The following is a 7,606-nucleotide window of genomic DNA, read 5'->3' as shown; positions in this document are numbered from 1 at the left end:
TGCTCAGCCATCCCTCGCAGCACACACACACACGCGCGCGCACTGCTGCTTGAGGTGCGTGTGTGCGCTCTTTGGCACGGAACTACTGTATGCGGAGTCATCATCAGACAGACGGCCTCCTCTTTCACTGGGATTTTTTTATCGCTTAATTAATGACCTAGGCTACATGATTAATCTAACTTTACGTCGGTGCACTTTGTATGTGGACAGGTGTAGGTTACATTTTGTTCTGTACCTTCAAACGCTTCAGTAAACAGAATATGTAATGCTCAAACAACACAGATTTCACTAATGGGACGGATGCAGTAGGCCTATAAGGGTGACGAAACCTAGACCTGTAACTTAAGGATAGATAGACGATCAAAATAAATAAGCACAGCTTCTCCTTATTTAGTTTAAGACACTGCAGGCAGAAACATGTGGTCAATGTATAGATTTTTGTCTATTTTGCTTCCTTGCCATGTATTTTTTTAAACCGTCCAAAATGTACATGCAGTGTTTAATTTACCAAACATTGTCTGTATATTTTCCCCATACAACCATCTTTACTGTAATGGCCATTATCTCAACATTTTTCTTTTTCCTATACTCTGAATCATACTCAACTTCTAAAGCAAGTTTACGTGAACTTAACTTCCATAATCATTCCACGCCCCATTCAGACGGTTATTAGAGTCACTATGTTATTCATTCAAGTCATCAGGTTGGCGTAACCTGAAGAACATTGTGCACTGGAAAATCTCAATAAAACCATGAAAAACAGACTGGTAAACTACCTGCTGAGCTGTGCACCTGACACTAAGCCTAGGTCAAGGTTAATAAAAGGAGGTCCAGGGTTCCATGATGCAGGTACTGTGTGTTCTAGTTTGTTCAGTGCAGTTATAGTTCAGAGCAGCCAACATGAGCTGCAGAACTCTGCATACACACTTATCAGGCTGTCCAGCTGTCTGGCTTGACCAGGTCTGTGGGCACATGGGCGTTCAGATAAACATGCTTCAAGGGCAGAGAGACCTTAATGTTGTTAGAACAGCACTCTATGTCTCTCATTGGTGGTTTTGTTCAGTTCCCCTTCTCAGTTTGACCACGGGTGTGTGTCCCTTGCAGAGGCGTTAAACTGTTACAAACACACCCCAAGTTTGGGGACAAAACCCAAACCGCCTTGTAATGTAACGAGTTTAAGCTGTGAATGCATATTGCCATCTCGCTGCGGCCTCTACTTCGTCTGTGTCCGACCTGATGTATGTACAGTATCTTAAAGCTATAGTGTGTAACCTTTTCATATAAATTAATGTCGGTCACATACAAGTCATCGCCAAACGAGTTGACACAAAACTCTCTCTGTATTTCTCAGTATGGCAGCGTTTACAAACTGGTGTCACCCCCTGACAATTGCGCAGGAGCGAAAAATCCAAGATCGGCCAAGAAACGTTTCAGTTGTTGATTTTACTTCTGAGAAAAAACCTGAACGTACAGCAGCAGGAATAAAATCCATGGTCGATGCACCAACCGTGTTGTTGTAATTACTCATAATTCCTCATGGGGGCAACAGAAGTTATGCACTATAGCTTTAATGTTACTTTATTGACTTAGTCTAAGAAACAAACTACTTACGTCCCCCAGCTCTGCTGTGCGACGCCTCGGTGGAAAACAGAGGGATTTGACCAAGTCTTCCATGGAGATGATGGTTTGAACAGTGTCTCTGTAGACTGGGAGAAACAGGGCAATCATTAGTATCTTTAAGAGCCAGGAAATAAACATGGCAATGCATGATCGCGTGCAATCTTTGATCATTTTTCAAAGCAAAGCGTAGAGATGTGAATCTTCAGACTATCAAACAGGGGCACCCTCTATTTAGTTTGATTTCCGTGCAACTCTATAGTTATTATCGTGGAACATGGTCTACTGCGTCCTGCAGGCTGGACACGTTACGTAAGACTTGTTTTAAAACCCAGCTATTGTTCCAGTGCAGGGGCTGCCCTTCCTGTCCAGACCTGAAAAGCCTGGGCCAGTTTGCCTTGGCTTTCCACGACACGCACGCAAGCGCATATACACACACACACACACACACACACACACACACACACACACACACACACACACACACACACACACACACACACACACACACAGAAAAACCTGCATTTTGTTCTGCCTCTAATGAAGAATGTTATTAAAATTCCAGCACCTGTTGCTTTTGTATGTTACCTCTGTTTTAAACATCATTGCCTCTTTCTTGCAGCCCTATCTTATTAGTGCACATGGTGAGTGAATGATGAATCAAAGCCTACTGAACTCTCTTTCAAGAGAATTCCCTGGAGAGTGCTTGTTGTCAAAACCACTTTTTGTCAAAATCTGTAAATATCTCCTCACAATCCGATACCTGTCCATACTGTGTGTGCTCTGAAAAAACCCAGTGTAAATACACAGCTCAGGCTCTGTAAACTGGCATATTGCTAGCTATGGTGGGCTCCATTTGTTTACATAACAGTTTACAGAACCTAGGCTGTGTATGTACCAGATTTCTTTTCAATGCAGATTATAAGTACAGACAGGTTACGAATTGTGATGAGATATTCGCTGATTTTGGCAGAAAGTGATTTGATGGCAACAAGTGTTCTCCAGAATCACTGACTCCACCTTTAATTGCCTGACAAAGGCTATATGGCACACCCTGTACTTTGAAGCTACTTAACTCAGAAATCCCCCCACACAAAACCACTTCTTACCAAGTTTAAAATTCCGTGGAGTCACAAGGATGCTCCCCGTCACAGCTGTCCCAAAAGCCAGTATTAAAAGTAAGCGAGCAAAGCATACACACACACACACAAAAAGTTGTTATACAGTGTTGCCGGTAAGTTTTACTGTGCTATGTCTCTTCCAAAAGCCTCACATGGATTCTATGACGCTGAATTGCTAATGTCAACGTGAAAGAATCCTGTTTTGCTTCTCATGACCTCCCGAGGGAATGTAAACATGATAGATGGGGCCGATAAGAAAGAGCACATTGTTGCCACCGTCTCTTTGATAATATCTGAGGCATATGAGGGATCGTCTTGGCTTTAGTGCACTTAGAATAAATAATAATAACTGTGACGTTGTTTTTGTCTGTTGTTGATGTTGTTTTTATGTTGTTAGTTAGTTTATTTGGTGGTTTTTCTCGTGTTGCTTTGTGCTTTTTATATGTATGACATTTATATGTTGAAAATTAAAATATAAATTTATTTATTTATATAATATAGTTATGTAAACAATATTTGAAAAGCCACTGTTTGCGAAAGATTTATGTTAATTTTGAACAAAACACAACATGATTCATTCACATTAAAAAGCAGCAAACTACTTTAATGAAAGGCCAATCTTTTTACAGTAAATGGGGATAATCTCAGGATTGAGTTCTGACGAGTAAAGCCGGAAGAGTAAAGCCTTAAAATCCAAGCAGGGTTATCGCTTTGTGGCCCTGGGATTGAAATGAGAGCTTGTTAACACATTGTTGAGTGACCTTTGTTTTCCCTTCGGATAATGCTGCTGTACAATTGTGACTATTGAAAAGCTCCATCTGACAGGAGAGATTGGATCTAGACCATAGATAGTATAATAAATCTAGACTAATGGCACCTTGAACTCATCAGTGACCACCTGACTTTGGCTGGCATTAAGCTTCACTTCATTTTCATAACAAATGCTGCCCTCTACTGAGCACTTTGCTGCCCTGCAATCTGTATGAAGCGGAGGTGGAATTCATGAAAAACTCAAGTCAAATTTACAAATGACATAGTAACAATATATGACATTAATTGAAATGTTTTAGTCAAAGATGTTCAATATTCTATTCCAGACTCAAACACTGAATAACAACAAAAGAAATCACTATAAAATACAAGTTTAAAATCATATTAATTTCATAAATCTCATACTTTTCATAAATAAATGATTAGATGAATTCACGTTTATGGACTTATTTCTCGTAAAACAAGTCAACGATTAATATTTTTTTGGTGTTGTTTTTGTCAGTGTCTGAGTTTCTGTCTTTGTCCTCCTCTATTTATTTTTGTGACAGTGTGTTTCTATTTAAGTCCTTTGGGAATGGGAGTGGGATTTCCTGCAACACATCTACGCCCATGGAATGTGTACTTTGCCAACTGTCTTTGTCGTGCCTGTCTGGTGGCACACACACACACACACACACACACATACACGGCACGCGCACACACACACACACACACACACACACACACACACACACACACACACATACACGCACACACACACACACACAGACACAGACGCACAGACACACACACAGACACACACACAGACACACACACACACACCTTTTCCTTCCTCTCTCCGGCCACTTAACAGTGACAGGGTGAGACATATTATGTCCGTTTGACCCCAAACGAGGACTGAACTCAGACATGGGAAGCAGACATGAAGAAAACATTATGGTGGTTACAGTAAATGCATTTAAATATTGTGAAATACCCAGTTTTTCTAAAGTGTTCTAACAACAAACAACAAATAATGTCAACACATTTATTATTAACATTCAAAATAATGACTTGCTTTTCCTTGAAATATTTGAAACAATAGTGATTTAAAATCATCCATTCATTGTATTTGCATCAAAAAATGCTCATACAATCTCTTCAGACGCATCATAATAATTGGTCTGACAATCTCATTTTCATGACGTACCACATAACATCATACAGTCCATATTCCTTTTGAAGAAATACACTTAAATATACAACCATACCATAGATATAAAATGTGATCAGTAACTTACCACTGGCACACTCATGTAAGATTCTTCGCTTTTTTGGTTTTCAGCCTTGGTTCTTCTCACGTGTGCAAGGATGATTCTCAGTCAATGCAGTTATGATGAGTTGTGGGGAGAGTTGCTTGAAACAGTTTCCTGTATCTCCCACTCTGATTGGTCATGAAGGCAGCGCCCCAGGGCATGGGCTGAGTGTGGTGTGTGCGTGTGTGTTTGTGTGTGAGAGAGAGAGAGAGAAACTGTGTGAGGACAGGATCAGAATACAAGCAACACAATGTCAGCGTTGATCTTTGCTATGTGTATGGAACCTCTTGCTGAAGCAATCAGGCAACAAGACAACATAAAGGGATTAACTATAGGGCAAGAATCTCATAAATTAGCATTGTATGCAGATTACATTATTTTATATCTTACTTCCCCTGAATACTCACTCCCAGAACTAATGGAAACAATAAAAGAATGCAGTGACCATTCAGGATACAAGATAAGATAAGATAAACTGAAATATTTAGGAATAATAATCCATACAGATTTAAGTAAAGTTCACAAAGTTAATTATCAGAATCTAGAGAACAAAATCAAACAGGATCTGAACAGGTGGAAAACTATACCGGACTCTCTTTTTAGTAGAGTAGACACAATTAAAATGATGATACTCCCACAATTCCTTTTCCTTTTTCAGAACCTGCCAACATCAATTCCTTCCCAAAGTTTTAAAAGATGGAATGGCATAATAACTAAGTTTATATGGAATAACAAAAGGAAAAGGGTCAAATTTAAAACATTAATAAAATCGAAATAACATGGTGGACTAGCACTTCCAGACCTCCAAACCTATTTTCATGCCACACAAATAAATAACATAATGAAATGGACTAATGATAATATTAAAGCGAAGTGGCTTCCGATAGAAAAGGAACAAACTCCATTTTCAATAAAAACATTACCATTCATTGATAGAAAAGATATGACACAACTGAAAGGGCAAAATAGATGGATTAACAATACTTTATGTAATTGGAAACAAATTTCTGGCAACTGATTGCAAATTCTATTATGAAAATTTTCCAAATTAACCAGGTACCTGAACCAAAATGTTTAATTTTAGGTGTAACACAGGCTGAACTCATATCAGAAAGAGACAAATACTTATTTAGGATACTTAGGATAGCAGCGTTTAAACAGATAACAAGGAACTGGCTAAAACCTAGTCCACCATCTTTTAAAAACTGGAAGTCAAATGTAAATAACATTTTAGAAATGGAAATAATTACCAAAAGAATTAGAAACCTAGAAACTGAGTTTTCGATACGATGGAATACATGGTTAACATATATGGATTGTAATTAAACTATTATTATTAATATTCTGAAGATAGTCGTGAAGAGCTGGAAGAGTTTTAACTTGTGTATATATATACTTTCTGTGTTCTTTTTTTGTGTTTTATTTTATTTTTATTTTTCATTTGTAGTATGTGTGTACTGATGAATATATTTTGGCCTAGGCATATATGTGGATGTACGTGTACATATATGTATGTATGTATATATATATATATATATATATATATATATATATATATATATATATATATATATATATATATATATATATATATATATATATATATATATATATATGTATGTGTGTGTGTATATATATATATTATTTATCATTAATTAATTTTGTTGTTTTTGTTTATTTATTTACTTTTAAAAAATTGTTTGTAGGATGATGTAAATGTAAAAATAACTCATCAGAATACTATATGATCCTACAATAAAGTATATATATAAAAAAAAGAAAAGAATACAAGCAACTGCACAGTCTCTGATTTAGTTTGCTTTCAATTCACAGCAATAAGTAAACGCTGTGGTTTCCATGTGACATCTTTGACGGCAGCAAAGCTATAACAGCCACAGGAAAGCCACAGGGCACAGATTGCAATTCTCTCTCTCTCTCTCTCTCTCTCTCTCTCTCTATGTGTGTGTGTTTTAATCCTCACACTTGTTTATTTATTTTTTGCCCGTCCTTACGAGCATTGTGAACTTGTGCAACATTTGTGTTTATCCCTCCTGAATCGGAAATACTTGATTAATCCTTGTGGGGATTTTTTTTATTACTATTGCTCCCATTTTAGAATAGAAATATATAGAAATAATAAATATGTAAAAATTTAAATTTGCCTTATATATACAGCCCAAAACAATACATATATAAGATTAATAATGCAATAATAGAATTATCTAAATATGTAGATTTTATGATAGGCTACTATTTACACAATAGATAGCCTACTGAAATTAGACTACATTGAACGACAAAAGCCTTCACAGTAAGCTGTCCTTATGGCCTTCATGTAATCAGAAATGTGTATTCTTACCCAATGTACATCTCAAAAACCAAGTCACAATAATATTAGTCTCGCACAGCCAGAACAGCTAGTAGTAGTACCTAGTAGTACAACAATACAACAGTTTTGGTATGAGGTATTAAGATGCTATTCCTCGTTCCTCCACTGGGGGCGGTGTGTTGAAAAGTTGGGGGTTTCCTCTGTGCAAAGATATTTTATGCACAAGTGATAGGTGACTCTGCGGCAAATTGTTAAAAACAAAACAAAGAGATACTTTTATTTTAAAACACAGCAACATCAACTATTTGACATCTTCAGTGTTGTATATCAGTAAAATACACGGACAGACCAATAAAACCTTAGAATTTCTGTGCATAAAGACGTGTTGCGGTATCGGCTAGAAACGAGGAGCCACGGTGGTGTGTGTGTTGTCTCGAGCTTAACTTGTCATCTTTGTGGCGTTCATCAGGAGA

This window comes from Ammodytes marinus (assembly GCF_949987685.1).
Source record: "Ammodytes marinus genome assembly, chromosome: 7".
Taxonomy (NCBI): Eukaryota; Metazoa; Chordata; class Actinopteri; order Uranoscopiformes; family Ammodytidae; genus Ammodytes; species Ammodytes marinus.
This window is presented reverse-complemented; position numbering follows the sequence as displayed.